Source organism: Pipra filicauda, unplaced genomic scaffold, assembly GCF_003945595.2.
Source record: "Pipra filicauda isolate LSUMZ 115617 unplaced genomic scaffold, ASM394559v2 scaffold541_size332799_pilon, whole genome shotgun sequence".
NCBI classification, from domain to species: Eukaryota; Metazoa; Chordata; class Aves; order Passeriformes; family Pipridae; genus Pipra; species Pipra filicauda.
The window spans coordinates 4,709-23,100 of record NW_024104689.1 but is presented as its reverse complement, the minus strand read 5'-3'; the positions used below and the strand labels follow the sequence as shown (position 1 = coordinate 23,100).

Here is an 18,392-nt window from a genome sequence, read left to right as displayed (position 1 = left end):
TGAGCTGAGTTGTATTAAAAAAATCAGCTGGAATTGCTTGCTTTGCACTTTAGGGCTTCTTACTCTTGATGGTGCAGAAGTGATTGTCCCTGTTTTGTTACTTCTTGTGTTTGTTAGAAGTTACCCAAAAAGGTTGGTAAAAGGGTTATTCTCACACTGCTCATAGATGAGGTGTGGCTGAGTCATGGAATCTGGAGCTCTTCTGCTCTGGGTGAAATTCCTGATAGCTGCTGTCTGCTGTGTCCTGCCGAGGGCATGTCTTGGCAGTAGTATTTCCTGATAAATGGCAGTTGGGAAGTGTCTGAAAAGTGGTGCAGTTGTGTGAGTTGAAACACTGGAATGAAAAACCGGGATCCTATAGAAGCCCCAGATCTGGAGTCACCAAAAAGTCCTCAGAGGAGCAGCCTCGACAGGTACAAGATCTGCTGGCACCAAAGATGCCTGGAGGAGCACAATCCCCTGTGCCACTGCTGGGGGCCTGCAGCGTTCAGGCCTCGGGGCCTTGGCTTGTGAGGTAAACGGGTGCAGACTTGTGTTCTCTGGGGCTGAGGGGGAGGGCAGGACATCATGGGATCCGAAACCAAACAGGGTCAGCCAGGGCCTGGTTTTAGTTGTGCCACAAAGTCTTGCATCTTTAAAGTTCTTCAGGAGCACCTTTTATCAGCAGCGGAGTTTATGTTTAGGCCTGTAGTGGCAGTAAAATGTGAGGAAATGCCAGAGCAGCTGAGGGATGTGACAAAGCAGCAACCTGCTCTGTACTGCTGAGGCCTTGCCTGTTCCCTTGGCAGTGCCCATGCTCAGGCCCGGTTAGAGAGTCCTGTGGTTTCACAAACACCTTTGTGGTGCATTTCATGTGGAGAAATACAGCACGGAAAAGTGATTTATTGGATAGCGGAGCACCAAGGACCAGGGGGTGCCCTGCAGCCCTCACGGCCAGCAAGTCCCAAAGAGTAGCTACACAAGTGCTGCTCTTGGCAAAGTGTAGTCACCACATTTGTCTTGACAGACCAAGGACACAAACTTGGAGCTCTCGTGTCACCTCTTGGCCACTGTGACCTGCCAGCATGGAGTGCTCTGCCTGGAGTGCACGTGAGGGAGGTGAGGGGTCCGTTTGGGATACAGGGTGGGTGGTTGTTTCCATAGTCAGGACCAAGTCCACACTCTGGCTCAGGGCCCCTCAGCAAAGAGGAGAAACAAGAGGAGTGTCCCTTGCAGCACATGCAGCGAGAGCTTCCCCGGGCGGGAGGGAGCGCCTGGCCTTTCCCTGGCGCATCAGGTTCTGCTGCTATGCTCCTGCAGGCGGCACGCGGGCAGCGCTGGGCCGGGGTCGGGGACGGATGGGCTGTGCTCAGCAGGCACAGGATCGGGTGGAATTCCACAGGGAGCGCCTTCGGGACGCCCCCCGCCCGCAGTATCGGTTGGAACTCGCCAGGCGGCACCGCTCGGAGCCCACCAGGGGGCGCTGCCGCCCCAGCGCCGCAGAACTTACCGGTGGCTGCAGCTCCGCCCTGGGCATGCGCAGTACGCGCCCGCGGCTCTTTTTTTCGAGCGACGGCGGGGCCGGGCTGAGCGGGCGGGGCGGGGCCGCGGGGACCGGCGGGCTGGGATTGGGCGGAGGCGCTCGAGCGCTGATTGGGCAGCGCTGCCGGCCCGCGGTATAAAGGGCCGGCGGGGGGGCGGTGGGGCCGGTTGTGTGTGTGAGGGCTGAGGGTGCGGCCCCGCTGCTGCCCGGGCTGCGGAGGGGAGAGCGCCTTGGCCGCTGGGTTATGGACCGGGGGAGCCGGGGGGCGTTTAGGGGCCCGTTGTGCTGGGCAACGGGGGCCGGGTAAACCCCTTCCCTGCCGGGTGACCCTGGGGGAGCCGTGGCAGGGCTGCGGGGCTGGTGCTCTCTGGGTGTCTCAGGAGTTGCCTCGGAATCCCAAAGCCTTTCCCTGTGCAGGGTTACGAGGCCAAGACTGCTTTCTTGTTTCTTGGTGCTGCATTAATGCTTTTTGCTCGTTCTGTGTCAGTTTGCAGCCTGGCTCGTGGTTTCCCCTGGTGCTGGGGAGTGGAGGCGAGTTGTGCTTCCTGCTGGGAGAGAGAAGGGCCTTGGGAAGCTGCTCCATGAGCCACAGCTGTGCCGAGCCCGGGAGTCTGTCCAGGTAAGAGCAGGGCTTATACTGCCAGTGAGGAGCTGGGTTTGCTCTTGGCAGATAGAATATGCCCGTGCCTTTAAATGCAAGGACAGGCAGAAGCTGGGAGGGACCCTGAGCAGGTTTGGTGGCACGACAGCAGTTTGAAAAGCCCTTGACTGTGGGAGAAGTGTCCAGGAGAAATGATTCCCTTTTTGCAGGGAGGCAGTTTGTGAGGACAGGGGGGTTGCTGTGCTCTCTAGCAAAACTACTGCCCTTGGGATGTGCAGGGTGAGGAAATGTTGGCCCCGTGTGGGCTGGAGCAAAGGTGTGTGGGTGCCTGTGTGTGACAGCCGTGGGTGTGCAGGAAGGGGGTTCTGGTGCCATTGGAGCTGCCAGGGAGCCAAAAGGGGCACAGTTGTCTGAACAAGGTGCAAGCTCTGTTGATCTCTGTTGACACCTGCACCAAAGGAGATGCAAATTTTCCCCCTCTTGGTTGCAGACTTGACAAAGCTCCCCAGGAAAAGAAGTTTTAGATTCCAACTCCCCTTTATGCTAAAGGTTTCCTTGCTCTCTCAGCAGGATGTGGAGTGCCACCATGTCCCCGAGGTCACCCTTTCTGCTGCTGGGAGAGCACAAGGTGGATGGAGAGGATCCCCAGGCATCTGCAGGCACAAAGGACTCGTACAACTGCGATTTTCCTCCAGCCCTCGTGAGAGGGACTTTGAGGGTACCCTGGGTAATGTGCCAGCTCTCCTGCTGGACTGTTTGTCTTCTGCTGTATTTGAACACAAAGAGTAAAACTAAAGTCAGGTGTGTTCTGGAGTATGTTACACTCGTGCAAAGCTCCTTCCCTCTGTTTATTTTCTGTTCTGGAAAGCAGAGTCTGGGGTTCCTGGTCACTTCATGTTAAATGATTCCCTGAAAATAATTTGGTACTGAAAGGGGAAAAGAGCTGTCTGTGGGAGGTCAGGTGTCCCTGATAAAAGCTTTATGCTTTTTCAGTCAATAAGCTCCTTATATATCTTAGTCTGTAGGAATGCCTGGCTTGTAAAACTCACCAGCTGAGTCTTAGAGGCTTCTTTGAAGAGCTGAGTTCAGGCAGCAAAATTGCCCCCCCAGGAGGGACTCTGTGCCTGCTCTCCCGTGGCTCCAAGGGATCTCTGGCCCTTCACGCCGGCACCGAGATTTTCTCGGGAAGGGCCTCAGATCCCCGGACCAGTCTGGGACACAGGCAAGATCCCCCTGCCTTTAGAAATGAGGCCTTCTTGTGGCTTCCTCCCCGTACCCGTTGGTGGGTTCTAAAGAAGGACTCTTGAAATGCCTTTAGGGCTGTCCATGGCAAGCTTGAGACCAAATTGGCCCCCCTGGAGGGACAGTGCTGTTGGTGCCCCCCGGGTTGGGGCACCCCGAGGACTCCAGCGCGCACCGAAAGGATTATTCGGGGAGATCCTCGGGGTGCCCGGCCCTGGGGAGCTCAAAGCAAGGTCCCTGCCATGGATTCAGGCATTGCTGAGAGTATCCCAGGGGTCCCTGTCCCTGCTAGACATGGAGCTCTCTAATGGGCTGGAATTGGGTTCTAAAAGTGGTGCTCCAAGTGCAAAGGAAGTGTGGGATTGGGATGAAGAAATGAGCAGTGATGGTCCAATTGGCTGTTTTCTCTTGAATATAACTTTAAGAGCTGCAGGAGTGCCAGGTGTGTGTTCCAGTCCCCAGCATTTGGTTTGCACCTGTCCTGCTCAGACACAGGTCCAACTTCCTCAGTCCTTAACCCAATAGAGGGAGAATGAAGGACTGGCAGTGTTCAGGTGATTGGTGTGACAGGGGTTAAACTGGGAAAACATTGGGGAATTGCTCAGTTTCCCTATTCGCCAAACTCACCCAAACCTCTGCTAAGAAGAGATTGAGTAGAAAAGTTGAGGCAGAAACGCAATTGAAAACTGGGGATATTGAAACTGTAATTGCTGGAACTCAATGTGTCCAAGCAGCAGCTCTTGTTGTGCAGGGAATAACTCCTGTCAGCAGCAAGGCCCTGACTGAAGTGGCAGCTGCAGTTGTTCCTGTGGTGTGGGCCAGTGGAGTGTTCCAGGAGAGTGGAAGAGGGCAGAACCTGTAGGTATTACCCCTGATGTGGGATCTCTCCTGCTAAGGCCAAGCCAGTATCCTTTAAAATCAGAATTCCAGCTTGGATTGGTTGCAGTAACAGCTAAATTTGCTCCTCCTGGTTTGCTTGTAGGTCCTGAATGCAAGAACCTGCCAAGGAACCAGTGGCCAAGATGATTGATGAGTGCAGGACCTGAGAGAAGCACCTTGAATGACAACCTCGAGGAGTTTCCAGTATTGGATTGCAAAGATGGCCTTTGCTGCATCTCCTTGAGCAAGGAAAGCCAAGAAACCTTTGCTTTGGAAGGAGAAAATCTGGAAAGCAGGAAGGAAGCTAAGAAGCCCCCTGACTCCTCCCTGAGCCCCAGACAGCCCATGAACTGCCTTGCTGGGAATGGTAGGACGGGCTGGACTCTGGATTGCTCCCTCTGGATGTGCAGTAAGACTGTTCTGCCAACTTTTCCAACAGCCTGTAAGCATTTTCTGCCTTGTCTAGATGGTGCAAGGGCAGCCTTTAAGCAGCTAAAGCATTCCCTGAGGAGAGCTCTGGGTCTACCAGGTGTCACAGAACTGTTGGAAGCATCTTTGGTGGGGAGGGCGAACAAAGAACAAGGTGTGCAGTGACCCCCCAACAAGGGACTTTGAGTTAATGGCATCCCTGCAAGTGAACTTTGTGGGCTGTTCCCCCTGTAGGGCAGGTGATAGTCCCAGCTACAGGGATGGGGAAAAACAGTTAAAAGGGAGCCCCAAAAGCTGGAAATCCTCCAGGAGGCTCTTGGCAAAGAGAGTTTCCTGAGTTCCCCCTGCAAGAAGGATAGTGATAGCTTCTGAGTGCTGGTAGATCCTTTGAATAGATAGCCTTGAGTGTGTCCTTGTTGCACCTGTAGGCCTTGTCCAAGTCCCCATATTCCAGGAGATATGCCTATTAAAGTTTAAAATGATCTTCCTAATCCTTTGTTGTCTTGAGGCTCTCCCCTCAGGAACTGCAGGAACTCCTGGTGCCGCCTGGGCCGATGGATTGGACGCCCCAGCCCCTCCGTTCCTGCCCAGCCCCTGGGGCCGTGTCCAGTGGTGGCAGTGCCAGCCCTGCAGGTGAAGTGGGAAGGGCCTTTGCAGGTCTTGTGGGTCACATCTATAGCAGCTGAAGTTGCAGAAAAAGGACCTGGGGTCTGTTCTTCTTGAGTGAAGAAAGCTCCTTTTGGTTGGTGAGCAGAACAAAGTGGATCCTTCAGGGTCAGGTATAAAGTGGGAATGATACCTGAGTGTTGAGATGTAACAAGAGCTGATCCTTTTTGCAGTGGGATGTAGCCTGGAAAGTGCACAGAGCTGAGCCAAGGGATTGAAAGGGACCAAGCAAGGGAGGTGAAGAAAGAAGGAAGAAGGGAAGTGAGGCAGCAGCCAAGCAGCACCGAGTTGCTGTGTAAGCAGGTGAGTTGTGTTGAGGTTCCTCAGGCAGGCCCTGAGGACTTTGAGGGCTCCAGACAGAGCAGAGCTGGGAAGGCCCTCGGTGAAGCCCCTTGGAAACCTTCTAAGGGTAGGTGTGTATGGTGATAAGTGTTGGAAAATGCCCTGAATATGGAACAGGAATGCAGGGAAGGAAAACAATTCCTCCTGTAATGCTGCCATATCAGCTGCAGTGGAGATAGCTGTTTGTGCCCTTTGGGATCTGATTGCCAGGGCACCTGGTGGGCTGGAATGATTCAAGAGCATAGGAATAAAAGATTGCCTGGCTTCTAAAACTCACCAGTTAGTCTCAGAGGTTCTTGTAAGAAATTTTGGGTAACACCTGAACTTCTAGTGTGTGCTCTTGAGTTGAATTAGAAAGAGATTGTCCAGGGAACAGGAATGTTTCTCATTCCAGGAAGTTGCCCTTGATGAACTTCCCATCTGAGCTGATGGCCTTGGCAGGAGAAGTGCTCAGCAAGGAGGCTCTTTGCTCCTAGGCAGGAAGAAAGGCCAGTGCCCTTCCTCCCCAAGGCCCAGCCCAGCAGGGCTGGCAGGAGCTGCTGGTGTGGCTGCTCTTTGGGTTCTCAGCTGTGCCCGTGGGGTGGTGACATCGTGTTCCTGCCTGTGCTCCAGGGCAGCCAAAAGCCCCAGCCCAGCCCCTGGGCCTTTTTGGGAGCCTGAGCTATTGCAGCCCTGGGGAGGGGGGTTTGGAGTATTTTTCCGTAGAAGTAGAACCATGGGGGGATCTCTTATGTCACAGTTGTTTGTTTTTTTGATATCTTAATTAATTACAACTTTAGAAGAAAACCTTGTGTAACTTAGGAACTGACTTGCACTGGTTCCACTGAAAGTGCCAAGGAGTTGTAGTGTCCACTGGATTGTTTGTATTGAAGCAGTTTGGTGTTTACAGAGGGATAATAACTCCTGTCAGCAGCAAGGTCCCGACTGAAGTGGCAGCTGCAGTTGTTCCTGTGTGTGGGCCAGTGGAATTCCAAGCAAATGGACAAGGACAGAAGCTGTAAGAATTACCCCTAAGCCAGAGTCTCTCCTGGTAAGGCAAACCCAGTATCCTTTAAAATTAGGAAGCCAAGCTGGATTGGTTCTAGTAAGAGCTAAATTTGCTGCTGATGGTTTGATAGTAGAATGTGAATGCAAGGAGCTGTAAAGAAAGGAAATGGGAAAGATGATTGATTGCTGGGAGCAGGGGCTGGCAGACAGTGGCACTGGATGTTTGGTTGTGGTTGGGAATGAGCAGCTTGACCTGCCCAGGGTTGTCTGTGCTGGGGGTGGGTTTGGGTCCTGTGTGGCCACAGGTCTGTGCAGCAGCTGGAGCCTGGGCAGGTTTGGGGGCTGTGGTGTGCCAGGCTGCTGAGCGTGTTGTCCCTGTTTCCTTGGAGTGTCCCAGTGTCCCTGCTTGGCTGTTTGTTGCCCTGCAGGCAGAAGAGCCCAGGCCTGAGATGGCTGAGTGTTGGTGTGAGCCACAGTGGGTGTCCCTGCCCTGGGGACAGTCCCCAGAGCTGCCTTTGGCATCCCCTGCTGAAGGGTGGGAGCTGCCCAGAGCCAGCAGCATCCAGCTGGAGGATCCAGGAGGATGCAGCTCTGTTTTGCTGGGAGGTAAGAGGTGGGGGTGCAGGAGCTGGCAGGGGTGTTTTGCAGGCAGAGGGAGGGCAGGAGCAGGAGACTTGCAGGTGCAGCAGCTGTGTCAGTGCTGGATGGAGTCGGGGCTGGGAAAGGGCCCTGAGTGTCAGGGCAGGGGAGAGCCCAGGGTGGCCCTGGGAGCCCTGGGGCTGTGAACAAGTGCAGTGGGCAAAGGAATGGGCACTGGAGAGCTGGGCAAACAGCTGGAGGAGTTGCAAGGGGAACCAGGAGACTGGAATCGAGGAGCAGCAGCTCCCTGTGTGTGTGTGTAGAACCTGGTCTGCTGCAGCCCCAGTGAGATGGGAAATGAAGCTCAGGAGGCTGGGAACGAGTCCCACAAACTGGTTAAAGGGGGATGGACTCTTCCCAAGTGTCTGAAAAGCTTTTCTTTAGTGTTGCTTTATCAATTGAAAACTGGAGTGATTGTTGAGGTGTTGGCAGTTGTTTTCCTGTGTCTTTGGTGAGGTGTTGACTCAGTACCTTTCTTGGAGCTGCTGTTGGATGAAGAGGTGCCCCCAATTGACCTGTAAGGTCCTGGTTTTCTTCCCTACTTCTCCCAGTTTGTCCAGGAGATGGAATTCCAGTGCTACAGTCTGGGTGGGTCGTGGTGCTCCCAAAAGGAGCCTTTGTGCCTTCAGGACAAGTTTTGGTGCCCCTGGAGCTGCTGGGAGAAGCGGAGGGTTGGCAGTGAGAGGCCTGGAATGATGTTGTTGTGGCACAGAAGAAATGAGCAGTGATGGTACAATTGGCTATTTTCTCTTGAATATAAGGGTAAGAGCTGCAGGAGTGCCAGGTGTGTGTTCCAGTCCCCAGCATTTGGTTTGCACCTGTCCTGGTCAGACACAGGTCCAACTTCCTCAGTCCTTAACCCAACAGAGGGAGAATGAAGGACTGGCAGTGTTCAGGTGATTGGTGTGACAGGGGTTAAACTGGGAAAACATTGGGTAATTCCTCAGTTTGTCTCTTTGCCAAACTCACCCAAACCTGTGCTAGGAAGAGATTGTGTGGAAAAGTTGAGGCAGAAATGAAATTGAAAACTGGGGATATTGAAACTGTAATTGCTGAAACTAAATGTGTCCAAGCAGCAGCTCTTGTTGTGCAGGGAATAACTCCTGTCAGCAGCAAGGTCCTGACTGAAGTGGCAGCTGCAATTGTTCCTGTGGTGTGGGCCAGTGGACTTCCAGGAGAGTGGAAGAGGGCAGAACCTGTAGGTATTACCCCTCCTGTGGGATCTATATGGGTAAGGCAAAACCAGTATCCTTTAAAATCAGAATGCCAGCTTGGACTGGTTGCAGTAACAGCTGAATTTGCTCATCCTGGTTTGCTTGTAGGACATGAATGCAAGAACCTGCCAAGGAACCAATGGCCAAGATGATTGATGAGTGCAGGACCTGAGAGAAGCACCTTGAATGACAACCTTAGGTTTAAAAGATGGCTGTTGCTTTGGAAGGAGAAAATCTGGAAAGCAGGAAGGAAGAAGAGAAGCCCCCTGACTCCTCCCTGAGCCCCAGACAGCCCATGAACTGCCTTGCTGGGAATGGTAGGACGGGTTGGACTCTGGATTGCTCCCTCTGGATGTGTGGTAAGACTGTTATACCAGCTTGTAAGAACAGCCTGTAAGCATTTTCTGCCTTGTCTAGATGGTGCAAGGGCAGCCTTTAAGCAGCTGAAGCATTCCCTGAGGAGAGCTCTGGGTCTGCCAGATGTGTCAGAAGTGTTGGAATCATCTTTGGTGGGGAGGGCAAACAAAGGACAAGGTGTGCAGTGACCCCCCAACAAGGGACTTTGAGTTAATGGCATCCCTGCAAGTGAACTTTGTGGGCTGTTCCCCCTGTAGGGCAGGTGATAGTCCCAGCTACAGTGATGGGAAAAAGAGTTAAAAGGGAGCCCCAAAAGCTGGAAATCCTCCTGGAGGCTCTTGGCAAAGAGAGTTTCCTGAGTTGCCCCTGAAAGAAGGACAGTGACAGCTTTTGAGTGCTGGTAGATCCTTTGAATAGATAGCCTTGAGTGTGTCCTTGTTGCACCAGTAGGCCTTGTCCAACTCCCCATATTGCAGGAGATATACATATTAAAGTTTAAAATGATCCTTTTCCTAATCCTTTGTTGTCTTGAGGCTCTCCCCTCAGGAACTGCAGGAACTCCTGGTGCCGCCTGGGCCGATGGATTGGACGCCCCAGCCCCTCCGTTCCTGCCCAGCCCCTGGGTCCGTGTCCAGTGGTGGCACTGCCAGCCCAGCAGGTGAAGTGGGAAGGGCCTTTCCAGGTCTTGTGGGTCACATTTATAGCAGCTGAAGTTGCAGAAAAAGGACATGACATCTCTTCTTCTCTAGTGAAAAAAGCTCCTTTTGGTTGGTGAGCAGAACAAAGTGGATCCTTCAGAGTTCCCATCCGTGTTTGTGTCTCAGCCTGTGTTAGGATTCAGGGCTGTAGCTGTTGTTGTCACTGAGGAGTCAAACTCTGCTTTAAATGATGTCATGGCCAGGCTTCGTGAACGAAGATCTGGGAAGGCTCTATCCACATTTGTTGCAGGCACGCTGGTGGCTTATGAGGCCAATACGTGACAGACATATCCGATTGCAAAAGGCACAGCAGAAAGACTCCTTAGATGGTGTAATCTGCAAGACACGATTCTTTCTGCCTTGCCTTTTCTCCTCCAGGGTGATCCTGCGTGTGTTCTCAAAGGAGACAGCTGCGTTAGAGATGGTGTGTCTCCAGGCCTCCTGGTTGGAGGCCAGACTAGACCAGTTATGGTGATCAATATGGCCAAGGCTGAGATGTTGTTTCAGGGAGTCCTTGTATCTTTTCTTGGGGGCTCCTCTCATGTGGCATCCAGTGGCAAGTTCACCATAGAGCAGGATCTTAGGGAGGGGGTGGTTGGTCCTTCATCCTGGAGACGTGCCCTGCCCAGCACAGCTGTGTTCTCAGCGACATGGCCTCAATACTTGTGACTGCTGCTTGTTCTAGAACAGATGTATTGGTCACAAAATCTGACCAGGGGATGTTTAGGATTGTGCAGAGGCAGCGTTGATGGAAGTGTTCTAGGAGTCGCAGGTGGTGGCGGTAGATGACCCATGATTCGGAACCATACAAGAGAGTAGACAGCACTATGGCTCTGTAAACACTGATCTTGGTGCTTTTCTTCAAGTGTTTATTACGCCATACTCTTTTGTGGAGTTTTCCAAAAGCACTATATGCCTTTGCTAACCTGTTGTCTATCTCTCCGTCAGTCTTGCCATCCGAGGAGATGAGGCTACCTAGGTAATTAAACTGCTGGACTGATTTGAGCTCTGATTGGCCAATGGTGATATGGGGATGATGGGGGACTTCCTGAGGTGCTGGTTGATAGAGAACTTCTGTCTTCTTTAAGCTGACTTCCAGCCCAAAGAGCTCAGCAGCGTCTGCAAAGCAGGATGTTAAACGCTGCAGAGCTGCTTCTGTGTGGGCAACAAGGGCGGCGTCATCAGCATAAAGCAGCTCCCGGACAAGATGGTTTAAGGTCTTGGTGTGGGCCTTCAGATGCCTTAGATTGAATAGGCTTCCATCAGTACGGTATCGGATGTAGATCCCGTCCTGATCATCGAGGTCTGCTGTGGCCCTTTGGAGCATCCTGCTAAAGAAGACGGTGAATAGGGTAGGAGCGAGAACGCAGCCTTGTTTCACACCATTCTTAATTAAGAAGGGCTCAGAAAGTGTGTTGCCATATCTGACTTGGCCATGCTGATCCTCGTGAAGTGAGATGATCATTTTAAGGAACTTGGGGGGACATCCTAAACGTTCCAAAATCTGCCACAGACCTTTTCTGCTCACAGTATCAAAAGCCTTGGTGAGGTCAACAAAGGTTACATAAAGACCTTTGTTCTAATCCCTGCACTTCTCTTGCAGTTGTCTGAGAACAAATACCATGTCTGTGGTGCTCCTGTTGGCTCTGAAACCGCACTGACGTTCAGGTATGATTCCTTCTGTATAGTAGGTATTAGTCTGTTCAAGAGTATTCTTGCCAGGATTTTGCCAGCAATGGAGAGCAGAGTAATACCACGGTAGTTTGAGCAATCTGATTTAATACCTTTCTTCTTGTACAAAGTGATGATGACTGCATCACGAAGGTCTGATGGTAGTTGGCAGGAGTCAAACTCTGCTTTAAATAATGAGACACTGGCCTAATGGACAAGTGTCAGGAAAAAAGTGGGAATGATATCTGAGTGTTGAGATGTAACAAGAGCTAATCCTTTTTGCAGTGGGATGGAGCCTGGAAAGTGCACAGAGCTGAGCCAAGGGATTGAAAGGGACCAAGCAAGGGAGGTGAAGAAAGAAGGAAGAAGGGAAGTGAGGCAGCAGGCAAGCAGCACCAAGTTGCTGTGTAAGCAGGTGAGTTGTGTTGAGGTTCCTCAGGCAGGCCCTGAGGACTTTGAGGGCTCCAGACAGAGCAGAGCTGGGAAGGCCCTCGGTGAAGCCCCTTGGAAACCTTCTAAGGGTAGGTGTGTATGGTGATAAGTGTTGGAAAATGCCCTGAATGTGGAACAGGAATGTAGAGAACAAAAATGAATCCTTCTGTAATGCTGCCATATCAGCTGCAGTGGAGATACCTGTGTGTGCCCTTTGGGAGCTGATTGCCAGGGCACCTGGTGGGCTGCAATGATTCAAGAGCATAGGAATAAAAGGTTGCCTGGCTTCTAAACCTCTCCAACTGAGTCTTAAAGGCTTCTTTGAAGAGCTGAGTTCAGGCAGCAAAATTGGCCCCCCAGGAGGGACTCTGTGCCTGCTCTCCCGTGGCTCCAAGGGATCTCTGGCCCTTCACGCCGGCACCGAGATTTTCTCGGGAAGGGCCTCAGATCCCCGGACCAGTCTGGGACACAGGCAAGATCCCCCTGCCTTTAGAAACGAGGCCTTCTTGTGGCTTCCTCCCTGTACCCGTTGCTGGGTTCCAAAGAGAAGGGCTCTTGAAATACCTTTTGGGCTGTCCATTGAACCCCTGAGACCAAATTGGGCCCCCTGTAGGGACAGTGCTGTGGGTGCCCCCCGGGTTGGGGCACCCCGAGGACTCCAGCGCGCACCGAAAGGATTATTCGGGGAGATCCTCGGGGTGCCCGGCCCTGGGGAGTTCAAAGCAAGGTCCCTGCACTGGATTCAGGCATTGTTGAGAGTATCCCAGGTGTAGCTGTCCATGCTAGACATGGAGCTCTCTACTGGACTGTAATTGGGTTCTAAAAGTGCTGCTCCAAGTGCAAAGGAAGTGTGGGATTGGGATGAAGAAATGAGCAGTGATGGTATAATTGGCTGTTTTCTCTTGAATGTAATGGTAAGAGCTGCAGGAGTGCAAGGTGTGTGTTCCAGTCCCCAGCATTTGGTTTGCACATGTCCTGGTCAGACACAAGAGAAGGAGAATTAAGGGCTGGCAGTGTTAAGGTGACTGGTGTGACAGGGGTTAAACTGGGAAAACATTGGGGAATTCCTCAGTTTGTCTCTTTGCCAAACTCACCCAAACCTGTGCTAGGAAGAGATTGAGTGGAAAAGTTGAGGCAGAAATGAAATGAAAAACTGGGGATGTTGAAACTGTAATTGATGGAACTAAATGTGTCCAAGCAGCAGCTCTTGTTGTGCAGGGAATAACTCCTGTCAGCAGCAAGGTCCCGACTGAAGTGGCAGCTGCAGTTGTTCCTGTGGTGTGGGCCAGTGGAGTTCCAGGAGAGTGGAAGAGGGCAGAACCTGTAGGTATTACCCCTAATGTGGGATCTATATGGGTAAGGCAAACCCAGTATCCTTTAAAATCAGAATGCCAGCTTGGATTGGTTGCAGTAACAGCTGAATTTGCTCCTCCTGGTTTGCTTGTAGGACGTGAATGCAAGAACCTGCCAAGAAAACCAATGGCCAAGATGATTGATGAGTGCAGGACCTGAGAGAAGCACCTTGAATGACAACCTCGAGCAGTTTCCAGTATTGGATTGAAAAGATGGCCTTTGCTGCATCTCCTTGACCAAGGAAAGTCAAGAAACCTTTGCTTTGGAAGGAGAAAATCTGGAAAGCGGGAAGGAAGAAAAGAAGCCCCCTGACTCCTCCCTGAGCCCCAGAGAGCCCATGAACTGCCTTCCTGGGAATGGTAGGACGGGCTGGACTCTGGATTGCTCCCTCTGGATGTGTGGTAAGACTGTTATACCAGCTTGTAAGAACAGCCTGTAAGAATTTCCTGCCTTGTCTATATGGTGTAAGGGCAGCCTTTAAGCAGCTAAAGCATTCCCTGAGGAGAGCTCTGGGTCTGCCAGATGTGTCAGAACTGTTGGAAGCATCTTTGCTGGGGAGGGCAAACAAAGGCCAAGGTGTGCAGTGACCCCCCAACAAGGGACTTTGAGTTAATGGCATCCCTGCAAGTGAACTTTGTGGGCTGTTCCCCCTGCAGGGCAGGTGATAGTCCCAGCTACAGTGATGGGAAAAATAGTTAAAAGGGAGCCCCAAAAGCTGGAAATCCTCCAGGAGGCTCTTGGCAAAGAGAGTTTCCTGCGTTCCCCCTGCAAGAAGGACAGTGACAGCTTTTGAGTGCTGGTAGATCCTTTGAATAGATAGCCTTGAGTGTGTCCTTGTTGCACCAGTAGGCCTTGTCCAACTCCCCATATTGCAGGAGATGTGCATATTAAAGTTTAAAATGATCCTTTTCCTAATCCTTTGTTGGCTTGAGGCTCTCCCCTCAGGAACTGCAGGAACTCCTGGTGCCGCCTGGGCCGATGGATTGGACGCCCCAGCCCCTCCGTTCCTGCCCAGCCACTGGGTCCGTGTCCAGTGGTGGCACTGCCAGCCCTGCAGGTGAAGTGGGAAGGGCCTTTGCAGGTCTTGTGGGTCACATCTATAGCAGGTGAAGTTGCAGAAAAAGGACATGACATCTCTTCTTCTCTAGTGAAAAAAGCTCCTTTTGGTTGGTGAGCAGAACGAAGTGGATCCTTCAGAGTTCCCATCCGTGTTTGTGTCTCAGCCTGTGTTAGGATTCAGGGCTGTAGCTGTTGTTGTCACTGAGGAGTCAAACTCTGCTTTAAACAATGAGACACTGGCCTGATGGCCAAGTGTCAGGAAAAAAGTGGGAATGGTGTCTGAGTGTTGAGATGTAACAAGAGCTGATCCTTTTTGCAGTGGGATGTAGCCTGGAAAGTGCACAGAGCTGAGCCAAGGGATTGAAAGGGACCAAGCAAGGGAGGTGAAGAAAGAAGGAAGAAGGGAAGTGAGGCAGCAGCCAAGCAGCACCGAGTTGCTGTGTAAGCAGGTGAGTTGTGTTGAGGTTCCTCAGGCAGGCCCTGAGGACTTTGAGGGCTCCAGACAGAGCAGAGCTGGGAAGGCCCTCGGTGAAGCCCCTTGGAAACCTTCTAAGGGTAGGTGTGTATGGTGATAAGTGTTGGAGAATGTCCTGAATATGAAATAGGAATGCAGGGAAGGAAAACGAACCCTCCTGTAATGCTGACCCCTCCCATCAGCTGCAGTGGAGATACCTGTGTGTGCCCTTTGGGGGCTGATTGCCAGGACACCCGTCGGGCTGGGATCATGTCAGGGTGTTGTAAGCAAGGAATGCCTGGCTTCTAAAACTCACCAGCTGAGTTTTAGAGGCTTCTTCGAAGAGCTGAGTTGAGGCAGCAGAATTGGCCCCCCAGGAGGGACTCTGTGCCTGCTCTCCCGTGGCTCCAAGGGATCTCTGGCCCTTCACGCCGGCACCGAGATTTTCTCGGGAAGGGCCTCAGATCCCCGGACCAGTCTGGGACACAGGCAAGATCCCCCTGCCTTTAGAAATGAGGCCTTCTTGTGGCTTCCTACCCGTACCTATTGGTGGGTTCCAAAGAGAAGGCCTCTTGAAATGCCTTTTGGGCTGTCCATGGCAAGCTTGAGACCAAATTGGCCCCCTGGAGGGACAGTGCTGTTGGTGCCCCCGGGGTTGGGGCACCCCGAGGACTCCAGCGCGCACCGAAAGGATTATTCGGGGAGATCCTCGGGGTGCCCGGCCCTGGGGAGCTCAAAGCAAGGTCCCTGCAATGGATTCAGGCATTGCTGAGAGTATCCCAGGGGTCCCTGTCCCTGCTAGACATGGAGCTCTCTAATGGGCTGTAATTGGGTTCTAAAAGTGGTGCTCCAAGTGCCAAAGAAGTGTGGGATTGGGATTAAGAAACGAGCAGTGATGGTCCAATTGGCTGTTTGCTCTGGAATGTAATGGTAAGAGCTGCAGGAGTGCCAGGTGTGTGTTCCAGTCCCCAGCATTTGGTTTACACCTGTCCTGCTCAGACACAGGTCCAACTTCCTCAGTCCTTAACCCAATAGAGGGAGAATTAAGGACTGGCAGTGTTCAGGTGATTGGTGTGACAGGGGTTAAACTGGGAAAACATTGGGTAATTGCTCAGTTTCCCTATTTGCCAAACTCCCCCAAACCTGTGCTAGGAAGAGATGGACTGGAGTCTCTCATCTCCTGGGTTGTTGTTCTTGTAACTTGATGGCACAAGCTAATTGTAAGGTCCGTTGTGCTTTTCAGCAAGTCAGCCTGACATCCCCTGTGATCAGAGCTGAGTTCTTCCTTGGTTCTGCTACATCTTGCAAGGTAGGTACATCTGCCCTTGAAACACCATGGGAGAGGTCATACCTAGGGGTGAGAAGGATGCTGGTGAGAGGAAGATGATGTGGGCAGGGGTGGCTGGCCCCTTGCCCTACAAGTAGGGCAGGCCCAGACTGTTGCCATCAGGGCATGATCGGGCGGTGTTTGGCTGCCATTCAGGCCTCCCCTTACACTGCGTCCTGGCCCTACGTGGTGTAATGTGGAGCTGATAAAATGGGCTGTCAGGACTGCTGAGCTGAGCGATCCTCATCCTGCCACCGAGCCTGTGTTGCTCCGCGGGGACGCCCGCTAAGGGATGGGCACCGACCAGCTGCTGCAGATCCTGACAGCCCTGCCTGGCTGGGGGGGTGGGCACAGTGTAGTGATGGGAGGCAACAGAGAAAGAAAATCTTTAATATCCTTTAGTGTTCCTTTAATACCCTTGATTTAGTATTCATAATATTTTCCCTTTAATTTCCCCTTTTACTAACCAAATATCGTGTTAACAGTTATCCCTAATATTGTGTTAAGATCCTTTTTGGTATCCCTTTAACTCCCTTTTCACTAGTTAATATTATACTGTATTGAATGCTGTTCTTAGTATTTGTTGTAATGCCACACGATAAGGTAGTTCATTTGTATCCTTTTTAACTTTTGATTCTCTTTGCCAAGTTTATTATTATTATTATTATTATTCTCACTGCAATAAAGATATTTTGTGTGTTTGAATGCTTGTGGCACTTGTCTTTCTTGTTGGCATGTATCCTAATGAACTGTTCCAGGTAGGAAGGAAGTGCCCTTAGGATTTGGGAACAGGAAGTTACTGGAAGCCAGCCCAAGATGGACCCTGTTGGAGAAGCGGCTCTGAGTATGTTCTTGGGCTTTAGTGGGAACAACAAATGATAAGAGGGCCTGAAGTCCCCCTAAGGCCTTGGGTACAAAGCTCCTCCAGGGTGCCCAGGCCAGGCCCTGCTCAGGAAGGCAGCACCATGGAATGGAGATGGTGTATCCAAGCCAGAGCCAGAGCAGGGGGCGGGGCAGGAGCGAGGCCTCGGGAGGGAGTTGCCACCGGCCCTGTGGTTGAAGCAACAAGTGTAGATCCCCTGGACAGTGAGCACAAATCACTGGGAAATGGGGAAAAGCCCCAGAGCAAGTGCTGGGAGCAGAGAGGGAGCATGCCTGGCTCACTGCTGGGTCAGCCACATCTGTCAGTGGGAAGCACTTTTGGAAAGCAGGAGCTTATAACCCGTGCCAGAGGGAGTTGGAAGTCACAAAGGGGGGAGGCAAAAGTAGTCCATGAGCTGAGTGAGACACTGTACCTGTGGGAATGAAACAGGAAGAACTAGGGCAGTGTCAGGTTTGTAGGGATTTGGGGTCAGTTGGCAGTGGTTTGGCTACTTGGCTCCCAGCTGACACCATCATGGAATTAGTGATTAAATGCAGACAAGGAAAATGGGAATATGTTCTGTGAATAAATGTTAGTGAAGGGAATGATATTGCCATGTTGTAGCTTGATATCTTACAGAAACTGTGGATCCTGGCCATCCTCAGAGCCCTTGTGGTCCCTCTGGGCGATGCTGTTGGCCCGGGCAGTTCCCTGGGAAAGGTGCCTGGGTCGGGTGCCTTGGTTTGATTTGGATGGAGGTGGAAAAGCAGCTCCAAACCAGGCCCCCAGGACAAGGTGCCCCAGGAAGCAAATGGCCCTTGGCCAGGGGTCAGTCTCCCTTTGTGCCCGGGGGGACTCTCTGGCAGGGCCGGGGTCTGTCGGGCTCATTGTGCGGGCGGCTGTTGGTGCCCTCCGTGGGATGGGATGGATGTGATTCCAGGGGCTGGGAGCACTGTTGCCATGCAGTGCTGTAGTTTCCCTTACGGTGCTGGGTCCGGGGGGTCTCCCTGGCCTCCTTGTCCCCCTGTGTGAGCGGTGCCAGTCCCAGCCCCAGTGTCACAGCAGCAGGGCCGTCCCCTGGGCTCTGCCTGCGGGGCTGTTCTGGGGAAGTGCTGCCAAAAGAGCAAAGGGATCAGCTGGGGCAGGGGATGGCACAGTTGGGCATCATCCTCCCGAGGCGAATATTGGTCCAACTGTTGGGTACCTGCTGCCTGTGTCCTGCAGCCCAACATCATCAGGATAATAGAATTCCTTTCCCCACTCTGCTTCCAGTGCTCCCATCTTGGCCCAGGCAGTGAGGCTGGGGGGACACGGGACTGGGAGGAACGGGAGCTGGTATTGGATTTGTAGACAGTGGAGACATGGAATTGTTTGGTAACCAATGGCAAAGAGCTGGGCCAGGTGGATCCCGAGTGCTGAATTCAGGAGCACAAGGGATGCCCACTGTATTTACCCCCCACCCTTCACTCCAGAATGTGATGGGGAGTTTGGGCAGCTCTCTGATGGTTCCCCAAGATGTAATTGTTGTGCACAGGGGAACAGCAGTAACTTATGAACTGGGCTGAGTGCACATGCCATGGTGTGTATTTTGTAATACAAAGAAATGAGGCACAGAAGGACTTAATGGGTACCAATGAACTGATCTGGAGGGCTGTATT

The 18,392-nt window shown here is 52.3% G+C and overlaps 1 long non-coding RNA gene across 2 annotated transcripts; it reads left to right on the top strand.

Annotated features, from left to right (window-relative positions):
- The first annotated feature begins 724 nt into the window (after nucleotides 1-724).
- Nucleotides 725-3,259, top strand: LOC113996641. 2 transcript variants are annotated; one of them, XR_005565795.1, is made up of 3 exons: nucleotides 725-1,098; nucleotides 2,010-2,141; nucleotides 2,691-3,259. It is a non-coding gene; the product is annotated as an uncharacterized LOC113996641 (long non-coding RNA). The 2 variants fall into 2 exon arrangements; XR_003543835.2 differs by lacking the exon at nucleotides 725-1,098 and adding an exon at nucleotides 1,707-1,763.
- Nucleotides 3,260-18,392: the final 15,133 nt, after the last annotated feature.